Consider the following 13,844-nt stretch of genomic DNA (forward strand, 5'->3'; position numbering starts at 1 on the left):
TGGTTGCTCACCTTGGGGAGGTAGTTGACCATTCTTCCTTTGAGAGCTAGAAGCGGCTAGTTGAGCCACTTGTTGTTCCAACATCTTGACCGTGGCACTATGAGCTTGATCATTCTTTTGAATTTGAGCCAACAATTCCCTTTGCATTTGGACTATCATGCCCTCGAGTTTACCACCTCCTTGATTGTTTTGTTGGCCATTTTGTGGTGGATTTTGTTGGTAATTGTTGTGTGGGGGCCTTTGTTGATTTTGATAACCCGGTGGAGGGATATACTTTTGTTGTTGAGAAACATAGGCATTTTGTTGTGGTGGGGGTTGAGGGTTAAGCACATTGTTGCTATTATAAGACAAGTTCGGGTGGAATTTTGTATTCGGGTTATAAGTGTTGGAAAATGTACCTGGTGGATATAAACTTTGTCTTAAAGCTTGAAAAGCATTTACCTCTTCAATGGGGGCTCGACAATGAGCGGCATAATGACCCGCACCTCCACAACCGTCACAAACAATGATTTGGCTTGTTGAAGACACAACATTGAGTTGTTGGATGGAATCTTTAGCATCTCTTTCCGCCAATTGTTGTTGGAGCAAGGCAATTTGAGCTAGCAAAACGGAGTTGTTAGAGGATTCTTCTTTACCTTTGGGTGGCATAACTCGGGAATTGACATATTGGGCATCATGGACCGCCATAGATTCGATCGTGGCATGAGCAAGATCGGTGTCAATTTGATCAAACCGCCCATTGTTGGCGGAATCAAGAATCCTTCGGGACTCGGCACAACATCCATTGTAGAATGTTATTGCTAGAAACCAATCATCTAGCCCATGATGTGGGCATTGCCTTTGAAGCTCTTTGTACCTCTCCCAAGCCTCATATAAGCTCTCAAGAGCTTGTTGACGGAATCCGGTGATTTGGCTCCTCAAAGTTTGAGTTTTCTCCGGTGGAAAAAACTTTTGATAAAAAGCAAGAGCCAATGTCTCCCAATTGGTGATTCCCAAGGTGGTGCGGTCAAGGCTATTGATCCATAGCTTGGCCTTGTCCTTCAAAGAGAAATGGAAAAGTATTTCCCTTATTTGGGCTTGGGTGACGCCCGTTTGACGGATCATGGAGCAATAGTCACAAAAGTTTTGCACATGCAAATTGGGATCCTCCAAAGGACTTCCTCCAAATTGCTTCCTCTCCACAAGGCTAATGAAAGCCGGCTTGATCTCGATTTCCGGCGCGGTGATTTGAGTGGTTGTGATTCCGGCCGGAAGCATGGCCGCGGTGGGCTTTGAATGATCGGAAAGTTTCACCATCTTTTTTGTAGTAGATGGTGATGGTGGTGGAGATGATGAACTTGAAACCTCCTCCTCTTCAAGAACCTCTAGATCGTCTAAGTAAGACTTTCTAGCACTTTCGGCTTGTACGGGAGAAGAGGCTTCTTTCACTTCCTTCCAAAAACGTCGTCTTCTCCTAAAGGTTTTCTCGGGATCGGAATCCGGTGAAAGCAATTCTCCCTTGCGTGATGACCTGGGCATAAGACAACAATTTCTAGAGAAGTGATAAGTAACGGTCTCAAGGAACAAGTGTTCCCCAAGACAAAAGAAAACAAGATAAAAATCGACAATTCAAAAAGCAATAAAACCGTTTCCCCGGCAACGGCGCCAAAATTTGATAGGTTAATCGCGTACCTATGCAAAGATAAATTCCCTAGACAACAAATGAATGTAGTAATAGGGGTCGAACACAAGGAAACGGGAATTACTTCGTGAATTGCTATGGGTAGATTTTTATCAAGGTCGATTACGATTTGGTTTGGTTTGATTGTTTGATTGACTAATAAAACTATGATGTGAATTATATGATTAAAAGAGAGTCTAAGGGGTTCGGTTCACACATGCAAGGGTAAATATATTATCATGATAAACTTGGTACTAACAACATCGTCAATTGCTTAGGCTTAAAGATACCCATCTTACGATATTAGCATCAACCATAGACCGGGTCCTAGAGAAACTCTCGTCCATGACTAGGTCGTCCTACTATACATGCTTAGTCTAATTCAATTCCGTGTCTCTCGACTTATAGAACGAATAAACAAACTTAATCAATTGAATAGGGCCCTAAACAAAGATTAAACATTGTGGCACAAGCATGTGATAGAAGCAAATTGAACAATATTATTATTGACTTATTTTATCATGTTACATATTTGATTATTGCATGGCTCCCCTAGCCCTTAGACTAAGAGAATTAGCTACTCATACTAAAATGTGAATTGCAAACTAAATTGTAAGAAATATTAAACATGGTTATAAGATTTATATTAATTAGATTATATAACATGAGAAAAGAACAATGCTAATATAAAATGGAATGCTTGATTATAAACTATGTGGTAACTAAAATAGAAATGTAAAGTTGCAAACTAGAAATAGAAATACCTTAATAATAGAGAACTTGTATGGAAGAACAATGTATAACCAAAAGCTTGAAATAACTTAGAACCAAATGTTTGAACAACTACAAGATTAACTAATTTGTAAACTAATATGAAAACTGTTGAGAGAACTATAATGCTTAAGGCTATTGTAAACTAAAACTTGGACGTAAAATTGGATGCCTCAAGCCTCGGAGTACCTCTCCTATTTATAGGAGAGGAAGGAGAAACGTAAACATTTGAGATGCATGCGGCCCCGATCGGGGTCGTGTGTTTCCGGGCATTTTCTCTTAATTCCTCACTTAATTTCTTGAGGAATCCAATGTTTGCGATAAATGCTCCTTAATGCACCCGGTTAATGCTTCATAAATCTTTCATTGAGCATCTAAATGAGCATCCTAAGCTTGTTAGAATCCTAAGCTTTTTCATCTTGACTTGGACTTGATCATTGGGCCTTGACTTTGATTGTTGGCAACATTTGCAATTCTCACTTCAATCCATCAATTTCTTCATGCAAAACCCAATCCAATGCTCCATGCTTAGTCCAACACTTGGTCTTGATTAGCTTAGTGAACTTGGTGTATAAAATGGTAGGAAAAAGCCTCTAAATGCTTAGATTCCTACAAAACCATAACAAACACAACAATACACCTAGAACACAAGATTAGCTCAAATATATACTAATTAAAGTACGACGAACAATAGAAACCGAGCTAAAATGAGGGGTAAAAGTATGTAAATTATGCACTTATCATGGGACCATTAGAAACTTTATAGACTAAGCTCGTATATTTTTTTCTGTATACACGAAGACGGCTCCATTTTAGTAATTTGTCTAAGAGTATATGAGTCGGACCTGTTACGATGTTTACTACTCCGTATTAATTAGATAATTATGAAAAAAAAGAAAAACAATAATTTTTACACAACTCCACGTAGGGAGGCTAGGGTGTATGACTCATGCATGCCCATAGTTTGATAAGAATCACCGAGTGATTCATAGGAAAAAACAAAGGGGTAGGAGTATATAAAGAGAGAAAAAGAAAGACCAGCTAAGCAATTTCCGAGAGTACACACCATCTATACAACCAAATTTCGGATTTTCCTTCCGTAGCATAAACCTATTTGAGAAGGTATGACTTCGGAACTCTTTATCGATAAAAGTAATTGTTTACGTTTGAAATAAGAGATTAGAAATAATCTGTTATATTGGTTTTATTGTTAATTTCATCTTATAATCGTTATACTGCTCACATGTTTTATTAATTACCGTCTTATGAATGTATGTTGTGATAATAGTGTTGTCGGTATAATGTATAATTGGCCAATTGTAGCATTCAGGATACGATTATTGGTTTGAGGTGACATTATGTCGTAATCTGTGTACACAGAAGGGGGCGTTGGCTCCGGGAGTACTCCATATATAACAAAAAGGGCGTTGGCCCATGAGAACTAAGGGGCGTTGGCCCGAGTGAAATTATTCTGTTCCTGTATACATGGAGGTGGGTCTTAGACCCGGTGTGAGTGCGGATCTCCATAATGTTTCTCAAATTCAGTAATGGTAGACCGACATTAATGTGATAAGAATATATATCATGTTGGTATGGTGGTCATATAATGTTTTTGGGATACCGGGTTGGTCCATGGCAGGGACTACTGTATTTTGGTAAGTTATTGGTTGAAGGTGATAATTCCTGTTGTATAAAAGATATGACATAAGGCCGGGGGAGGGAACTGGAGTCATACTCAGTGTCACGGTCCGCTACTTTTGCCGGACCGTGGCGCGCACCCTTGCCCGTCTCAAGGCAAGATGCAAGCGACAAGGATCTTCGTACTAGTGAGGGATCGCCCACTAGCACGATACTCGGGTCTCGGGTCGGTGTGTGTCGGGAATCCTAGTCACGATTATCAAGTCCGGCACACGAAAGCAATAAAAGTAAGCAATACGATTATTGAAAGCAAGCAACAAGCAACAACAAGCTTTTGGATGAGAAGCGGTTTTTCATTGACTAGCACCTCTCAAAGAGGCAAATTTGATTATTTGGTCCTGGTAGCAGGAAACATTGAATTTACAAGTTTAGTTCAGAATAGCGATATACCTATTTATGGAAACCTATTCTAAAACTACTAAGAAAATACTTACTACAAATGTACAAGGAAAATGAAATTACATAAGCATAGATAAATCTAAGGGCTCAAGTGTGCGGATCGTCACACTCTCCCCCACCTAATCTGTTGCCGCCCTCGGCAACACAAAAAATCTTGAACGGTGCTTCAGTGAGACATCCTCGGTGAGCTCGACTCGTCCATGCGGTGTTGGGGATTGGCTTGTACAACTCGGCTTGAATGTGCGCTTCGTCCCAAACAATGACTGGCCTCTTCGTCCCTTCAAGGATAGGCTGGAGTTCCTTGACATAGAAGCTGCCGAACATCATGTTCTCCAAGTCCACCACGTGCTCCTTGTCTCTCGGGAACGCCCACTTTTGCCGCTTGAAAAGTGCTCTCTCGGGCTTTCTCCAAGTACTGGCCCCAACGGACCTTCGTCTTGTCTCTCGTCACTTCAGCACCTGCATTCAAGGTAATGTGAGATCTCCAGGACGCCGAATCAGCATTTCGGCGCGGCCCCCTGATGATGCGAGGCCTTCTCTCTTGGGTCGACCGACCCGAAACCAGGCGTCGATTCAAAGACCTCGACGCGGCCCCACGATGGTACGAGGCCTACTTCTTTGGGCATCTCGGCCCTCATTGTCTACTCCTCGGTGAGAGGGTAGACTCTTCTTTCGTCCCCAGTGCCACTTAGCATCGTAGTTAGCCGGGTCTTGTTCGCCTCGGCTCCACCGAACCTTTAGGCATTCTCCAAGGTCGCATCCCTTGTTTCGGCGTCGGTATCACCCTCATAGCCGAAATTCGATGCTGCCCCTTGGCTTCGTCGCCGTCTACCGTATTCACTACGATAGACCCCATTAGTAGCATCGATCCGTCACTTGGTTTCAATACTACCAATGCTTTCTGGAAGAACTGCATCCCGAGTACTAACTTGAAGTCATCCGGTGGAACGGTGGTGAAGTCGAGCTCCCCGCCCACTCACCCACTTGAACCGCGACCTTCTTAGCCACTCCTTGGACGCGTCTCATTTTCCCATTGACCGCTTCAGCACTGTTAGCATCCCGAGAACTAGCCCCAACCGATCCGCTTCCTCTTTCGTAACAAAGTTATGGGAGGCGCCCGAGTCGATCAAGGCTCGTGCTTGCTTCCCATTCACCATCAAGTCCACGTACATGAGCCCGTTGGATATCTTGGCGGAGGAATCTTCGTATTTCCCCATCGCGCTGATCCGTTGGAGTGAGCCCATCCGTGGTTGGTCTTCACCATCACTCGAGTCTTCGTTACACTCTTGGTGATAGTCGGCCAACGCCCCATCAAGACGTTCTTGAGCCCCTTTCGGCATCTCCTTGAACATGGCATTGAACTCCGCTTTGCTCGGACAATCGGCCATCTTGTGAGGACCCTTGCACACAAAACACGCGAACGGTCTCTTCGTCGTGGAAGCGAAGAGAGTTTCCCGCCTTAGAAGACGAGCTTGAGGGCGAGTTTGTAGTGCTCGCCGATTGGGCTTGACTTCCTTGCGAGCGGAACCGACTGTTCCCAACTGAAATGGCGCTGTTTTGTGGCCTTTGTCCATTGTACCCACTTTGTGATGCACCCATATTCCCCGTTGGTGCCACAACTCTTGGTGCCTCTCGCTCTCCGTGAAAGTCGAGAAGGCGCTCCGCAGCCGATATGGCCAAGACGAGTTTTGGGATTCGCCTCATGACCTCTTGTTGCGCCCACCTCTTCAACCCGTCAATGAACTCGAATGTCCTATCCGTCTCGGACATTTCGCTAATCTCGAGCATGCACGCTGAGAATTCCCTCACATATTCCCGGATTGATTTGGTGTGCTTGATTTCCTTCAACTTCTTCCGAGCAACAAACTCCGTGTTCTCGGGGTAGAAGTGATCCTTCAAGATCTTCTTGAAGTCGGCCCACGATGTCACCGTAATCGTGCCCGCATCGATTTCCTTGTACCTAGCCCTCCACCACATCTTGGCATCATCGACTAGATACATGCTTGCCGTGACAACTTCCGCGTCTTCGTCGAGCCCACTTACTCGGAAGTATTGCTCCATGTCGAAGATAAAGTTATCGACCGCTTTCGAATCCCTCGCCCCATCGTAGGCACGAGGTGGAGGGGCCTTCACCTTATGGCTCCCCACAGATTTCCCGTCATTGGCCACCGCTTTCACGAGCGTGGCACACGTGTTCTCTAACATCTCGACCTTTCGATGCAGATGATTGATCTCTTCCTCCCGATCGTCGGGGATCGCAGCACTGATCGCATGGATGCGGGTATCCATCCCGTCCACCTTCGTCTCAAGGTCACAAACCGTCTTTTGCAACTCCTCGAGGCTCGCGGCCATCCGCATAACGATGCTCTCGAGTTTGGGAAGCTTGACGTCGATTGTGTCCATTAAGGCATCCACTCGGTCCTCGATTGTTTCGCCCATTTTCTCGATCTCGATGAACAAATGCGGCTTGCAGACGCCCGTCCGAAGACCGGGCTCTGATACCAAATGTCACGGTCCGCTACTTTTGTCGGACCGTGGCGCGCACCCTTGCCCGTCTCAAGGCAAGATGCAAGTGACAAGGATCTTCGTACTAGTGAGGGATCGCCCACTAGCACGATACTCGGGTCTCGGGTCGGTGTGTGTCGGGAATCCTAGTCACGATTATCAAGTCCGGCACACGAAAGCAATAAAAGTAAGCAATACGATTATTGAAAGCAAGCAACAAGCAACAACAAGCTTTTGGATGAGAAGCGGTTTTTCATTGACTAGCACATCTCAAAGAGGCAAATTTGATTATTTGGTCCTGGTAGCAGGAAACATTGAATTTACAAGTTTAGTTCAGAATAGCAATATACCTATTTATGGAAACCTATTCTAAAACTACTAAGAAAATACTTACTACAAATGTACAAGGAAAATGAAATTACATAAGCATAGATAAATCTAAGGGCTCAAGTGTGCGGATCGTCACACTCAGCCTGTGGTTGGCTGATTCCGTTACTTTCACTCTTTTTCAGGTACAAGTATCGGGGAAGGTCAAGTGTGAGGAATTGACATTATAGAGGATAATAAGTATAAGTTGTAAATAGTTTTAAGCTTTAGTAGTTTATTTTTATTGTTTAGCCTTGTATTCTCCGGAGGGGGAATACGGCGGTGACGCCCTTGTAATTCCGCTGCTGTCTTTTATTTATAAAAGGGCTATTTTGAGCTGCCTGCTCGATTTTCGGGGCATTACAGATTGGTATCAGAGCAGCCCTGCAACCGCGTGGTGAGCCTTCGGCTATACGTCTAGCGGGGAAAAGATTCTTGGGGCTAGTATAAAACTCATAACAAATATATAGAAACCGACTAATAGTGAGTGGGGTAGATAAAATCGTTGTGTTATGTATTCATTCAAGTCATTTATTTCAAGATGGTATGCATATGTGTGGTTTCATGTTGATCATGTTTATGTTTTACTTATATTTGTCCTTTATATATCCTTCATGTGTATATTATACATGTTATACCCTCTGAAAATCCCATATTTAATTGTTAAGAGCATACACATGTTTGTTTTAGTAAAAATCTTGTCAAATTTCAGGACATTTTATCTTTCGGATTTTTACTCCTTACCTTCCACTCATTATATTTTGATATTATTTTAATGTTTTCGAAGTTTTGATACTCAAACTATTTCTTATATTACAAAAGTTCAAGTTAATTCAAGTTAGTTCCTTTTGTATCTTCAAATTTTTTGTTGTATTTGCAAACTTCTACCTATACTATGATTTTAAAAGAAACTTTTCAATTTTACTTTGGCTTTGGACAGTTAATTTAGTGCTAGGACTTGTTATTACTGACGTCTAATAACTAGTCCAACGCCTACTAACACATAATTTGAGTTCGTTTTGAATTGGATTACTCGAATTCTTGTTCGCGACGGGAATTCGTGTGTTCCATTAGTTTATCACTCTTGTGATAAATGTGATTAAAAGATTTTTGTTGAAATAAAATTTTTGTAACACTCTTGTGTATTGGAAAACCGAAGTTTTGAACTTTTCTATTTTCCTATTTTCAAGTTTCGGGACGAAACTTATTTTAAGGAGGGTAGAATGTAATACCCCGAAAAAAATTAGTTTTAAGATATATATTATAATGGGACCATTAGAAACTTTATAGACTAAGCTCGTATATTTTTTTCTGTATACACGAAGACGGCTCCATTTTAGTAATTTGTCTAAGAGTATATGAGTCGGACCCGTTACGATTTTTACTACTCCGTATTAATTAGATAATTATGAAAAAAAGAAAAACAATAATTTTTACACAACTCCACGTAGGGAGGCTAGGTTGTATGACTCATGCATGCCCATAGTTTGATAAGAATCACCGAGTGATTCATAGGAAAAAACAAAGGGGTAGGAGTATATAAAGAGAGAAAAAGAAAGACCAGCTAAGCAATTTCCGAGAGTACACACCATCTATACAACCAAATCTCGGATTTTCCTTCCGTAGCATAAACCTATTTGAGAAGGTATGATTTCGGAACTCTTTATCGATAAAAGTAATTGTTTAAGTTTGAAATAAGAGATTAGAAATAATCTGTTATATTGGTTTTATTGTTAATTTCATCTTATAATCGTTATACTGCTCACATGTTTTATTAATTACCGTCTTATGAATGTATGCTGTGATAATAATGTTATCGTTATAATGTATAATTGGCCAATTGTAGCATTCGGGATACGATTATTGGTTTGAGGTGACATTATGTCGTAACCTGTGTACACAGAAGGGGGCGTTGGCTCCGGGAGTACTCCATATATAACAAAAGGGGCGTTGGCCCATGAGAACTAAGGGGCGTTGGCCCGAGTGAAATTATTCTATTCCTGTGTACATGGAGGTGGGTCTTAGACCCGGTGTGAGTGCGGATCTCCATAATGTTTCTCAAATTCAGTAATGGAAGACCGACATTAATGTGATAAGAATATATATCCTGTTGGTATGGTGGTCATATAATGTTTTTGGGATACCGGGTTGGTCCATGGCAGGGACTACTGTATTTTGGTAAGTTATTGGTTGAAGGTGATAATTCCTATCGTATAAAAGATATGACATAAGGCCGGGGGAGGGAACTGGAGTCATACTCAGCCTGTGGTTGGCTGATTCCGTTACTTTCACTCTTTTTCAGGTACAAGTATCGGGGAAGGTCAAGTGTGAGGAATTGACATTATAGAGGATAATAAGTATAAGTTGTAAATAGTTTTAAGCTTTAGTAGTTTATTTTTATTGTTTAGCCTTGTATTCTCCGGAGGGGGAATACGGCGGTGACGCCCTTGTAATTCCGCTGCTGTCTTTTATTTATAAAAGGGCTATTTTGAGCTGCCTGCTCGATTTTCGGGGCGTTACATATAAATCTTGCGGATACATGCATTTGTAGAAGTATATAGAGTAGGAAGGGTGAAATTATACGTAATATGTACAACATACGAGATATTGGTGAGAAATTGGCAATCCGACGAGATTTTGAACGGAAAAGTAGAAGGGGGCTTGATTTCACTTTAGAGCAAAATTATGGGGGTTATTTACACCAAAATAAAGTTAAGGGGTCTCACATTGATGCAAACTTAAGGGGCTAGTTTACCACTTTCCCGGTTTTAAAAGAGTTGACTAATCACTTTTGTAACACCCCATGACTCCATGAGTTTATGAGAGAGGTGTTCCACATCGGGAAATTGAGAGGCTTGTGTGATACGATCTAAATTAAGACGGAAACAAAGGATAGAAATGTAGCTGTTCAAATATAAAATCCGATAGGCTACAAGAGTAGAATTGTGATGGAAATTCCACCTAGATTCTAAATGGCTGAGAAATCTCAGAAATTGTTCACAAGTTCATTCATAATGGATAAAAGAAAACTATAGCCAAGTAATGCTTATATAGCATAAGGAGGATATAACTAAAATAAAAGCTGAAATTACTACACTACCCTTCATAATAATTTTGGTGTGTATCATTGTGATATACTTCCTCCATTCAACTCCACTCTACCTATTTCACTTTTGTACACTATTCACAATTGTGTATTCAATTTCGATTTTCTCTCGATACGTAAGTGGAAATATATTCATGTGGGATCTTGTTTGATTCGTCTTTACGAGTACATTAAAAATATCTAACTTTTATAATTTTTACACATACGTAGCTATTGATATTTAGCGCGTAAAACACGCTTTGGCAAACGTGAAAAAAGAAAGTGGTAGAGTGGACTTGAATGGAGGAAGTATTTATAAAGGATTTGACACCATTTAATAACAAGGCTTTGTACTTTTGGGCTTAAGTGAGAACAAATAATAATGGACTCAAAGGTACACATCTCATCTTATTGGGGTTGTGTTATTACCACGTTGGCGGGTCGGGTTGTAACTTTATGATTTGTTTTCAAATTTCTATAATGATTTTTTTAGTCACAAAATCAATAATAATAATCGTGTATAGTGTTTCATTTTAATTTACAAAGCTAATAATAATTAATTATAATGATTTTCAATTGAGTCATTAAGTTAAAGTGTCAGATTTAGCGTCTTGTAATAATAATCGTATTTAATAAGATTAATGTGATTTTGTTATGGGTAATGTTAAATACAACCCAGTGCTAAATACAACCCACTGGGTTGTATTTAGAACTTTTTATCGAATTGGGGTTATTTACCAAACTATTTCTCGCTTTAGGGCTCATTTGAAACTATTTCTTTCAAATGGGTCCACGTCATCACTTAATTTTTTTTTCACTGCTCTCTCACAAAGCCGTTGCCCGCGGTAGCGGTTTTCTATGATTTTCTTGAAGCTGAACATCCAGTAGTCATTGTAAAGTTTGCATCCCATATTTCTACTAAAGCCGTGACCCTTATCCACGGCCTTCTCTACTCGACAAAAAACCGCTGTCCTTGACAACGGCTTACAGCTTAGTATATATATAAAACAAAAACCCGACATTTATCATTCACAATCCCGAAACCCTAAAAGACGAGAACCCAAATTCCCAGCCTAATTCCTACCAAATCTCAATTAATCAGTTCGTAATCACTCTCAATTCATCCTATTTTATGATAAGGTACTAATTACTGAAGCTTTTAATTATCAATCTTCCTTTATTTTAGCTGTAAGCTTATTTAGTTTTACAATTAGCATTGTTTTTTATATAGTTAGTTTAATCTAGTAGTTTCTAGTTAGTTTAGTAATTTATAGTAATGGATGGAGATTAATAATTTCCCCTTAACTTGTTGGTGGAATGGAGAAATTGTTGTTGATGGTGAAAATGTAGTATATAAAGGTGGTTGTGAAACTTATGGTATTGCCAATAGTAATATGACTTTGGGTGAACTTAAAAATGAAATATATGAGGCTATTGAGGTTGATAGCACTAACTTTGAATTAATTTTGAGGATGAAATTCCCAAGTGTGAGAGGTTACAAAGTGTTGTTGCTGTGTAATGATCGTGCTATGAGGGCTTTGTGGGCAAGCGTGTGTCAATCGAAAGCCGCTTCTATGGATTTGTTTCTTGAATTAAAGCCCCTTGAACCATCAAATGAAATTGTCCAACCCACTATGAACTTCCCTAATTTTTCATTCACAAACATGTTAAGCCAAATTGAAAATCCTAATTGGTGTGTGTCATTGGGCACAAATAATGTCGATGAAGCGGAATTGGATTGTAATATTGAAGGGGATGAGGTGGAGGGGAACGTTGAAGAGGAGGATGAGTTGTTGGTTGATGTTAATGATGATGATAATGGTTTAGACCTTGTCTCTTTAAGTGCTCGTAATACCCAATTTACTAAGGTTCATGTAGTAGACGAAGAACTAGTAAATAGTTGGTATAGATCGAATGAAGTTGGGCATAAAAGCGGTGGAGAGTTTAAGGTGGGTCAAGATTTTGGGAGCAAAAAAATATTGGGGCGAATTGTGACATCCTACAATGTTAAAAGAAACCAAGTTTGTAGAACCACCGAATCTAAACCCCACACTGTTACATATAAATGTGCGAGAACACCGGTGCCTTGCAAATGGTATCTAAGAGCCAGTCAAAAAAGTATTGCCTCTGAAACATTTACAATTGTGACTTACAAAGGCCCCCATGAATCATCTTGTGTTGTTCACAAACCCTCCATGGACCATCAAAATTTAAAAAGGGAGTTTATTAGCAATGCTATAAAACACCTTGTTGAAGCGGATTGGGGTGTGAAAGTGAAGTTATTAAGAGCGGCTATGACAAAAGAATTTAACTTTACTATTTCCTATGCAAAAGCTTGGGGTGCGAAACAAAAAGCTATTGCGGATCTCTATGGTGATTGGGAGGAGTCTTACCAATATCTCCAAAGATACTTGGAGGCTTTAAAAGAAGCAAATTCGGGTACCCAAGTTCATTTTGTAAGTAAACCAACCAACCATAACAACATTGAGCAATTTTATCGTGTTTTTTGGGCTTTTGGTCCATCCATTAAAGGTTTTTCACATTGTAGACCAATTATTACTATTGATGGAACTCATCTATATGGGAAGTATCATGGTGTGTTGTTGATTGCTATGGGTGTTGATGCAAATGATCAACTTTTTCCATTAGCATTTGCTATAGTTGAGAAGGAGAATTACGAGAATTGGAGTTGGTTTTTGGCTTGCATTAGAGTGTTGGTCACTCAACAAAGTGGTATTTGTGTAATATCCGACCGACAAGCGGGTATCTTAAAGGTAATGGCAGAGTTAAATAGTGGTTGGGAGGAGCCATATGCTTTTCATAGATATTGTATCCGGCATCATGCATCCAACATTAACACAATGTTCAAAGACACCGAGTTGAAAGAAACTTTTACAAATACGGCTATGCAACATCAAATTCGCAAGTTTGATCAAGGGATGGAGAACATTGGTCAAATTAACGTGAATGCCAAGGCAATGTTAGAAAATATACCATTAAGCAAATGGTGTCTTGCACATGATGGTGGTAAAAGATATGGTTTAAAAACCACCAACATGTGTGAATGTTTCAATGGTGTGTTAAAGGGTGTGAGATTTCTTCCCATTCAAGCTCTTGTGAGGGCCACTTTCACACGAGTGAATAAGTATTTTGTTGATAGGCGTGAAATTGTTAGGACTAGGATGTCTAACGGTTTAAAATGGAGCGAAAAAATAACCGCCAAACTTGAGGAGAATGATGAAATAGGTGCTCACCACGAAGTGACATGTTATGATCTAACGGTTTTATGGAACACATAGGCTATCATTTGTACCCATTTATCCAGATCTAGTAACTGCTTTGGTTGAAAGATGGCGACAA

At 40.3% G+C, this 13,844-nt stretch overlaps 1 non-coding gene across 1 annotated transcript; it reads left to right on the forward strand.

Annotated features, from left to right (window-relative positions):
* Positions 1–817: 817 nt before the first annotated feature.
* On the forward strand, positions 818–924 carry LOC141658130 (small nucleolar RNA R71). Its single transcript, XR_012549034.1, has one exon. It is a non-coding gene; the product is annotated as a small nucleolar RNA R71 (small nucleolar RNA).
* The last annotated feature ends 12,920 nt before the right edge of the window (positions 925–13,844 follow it).

Source organism: Silene latifolia, chromosome 5, assembly GCF_048544455.1.
Source record: "Silene latifolia isolate original U9 population chromosome 5, ASM4854445v1, whole genome shotgun sequence".
Classification (NCBI taxonomy): Eukaryota; Viridiplantae; Streptophyta; class Magnoliopsida; order Caryophyllales; family Caryophyllaceae; genus Silene; species Silene latifolia.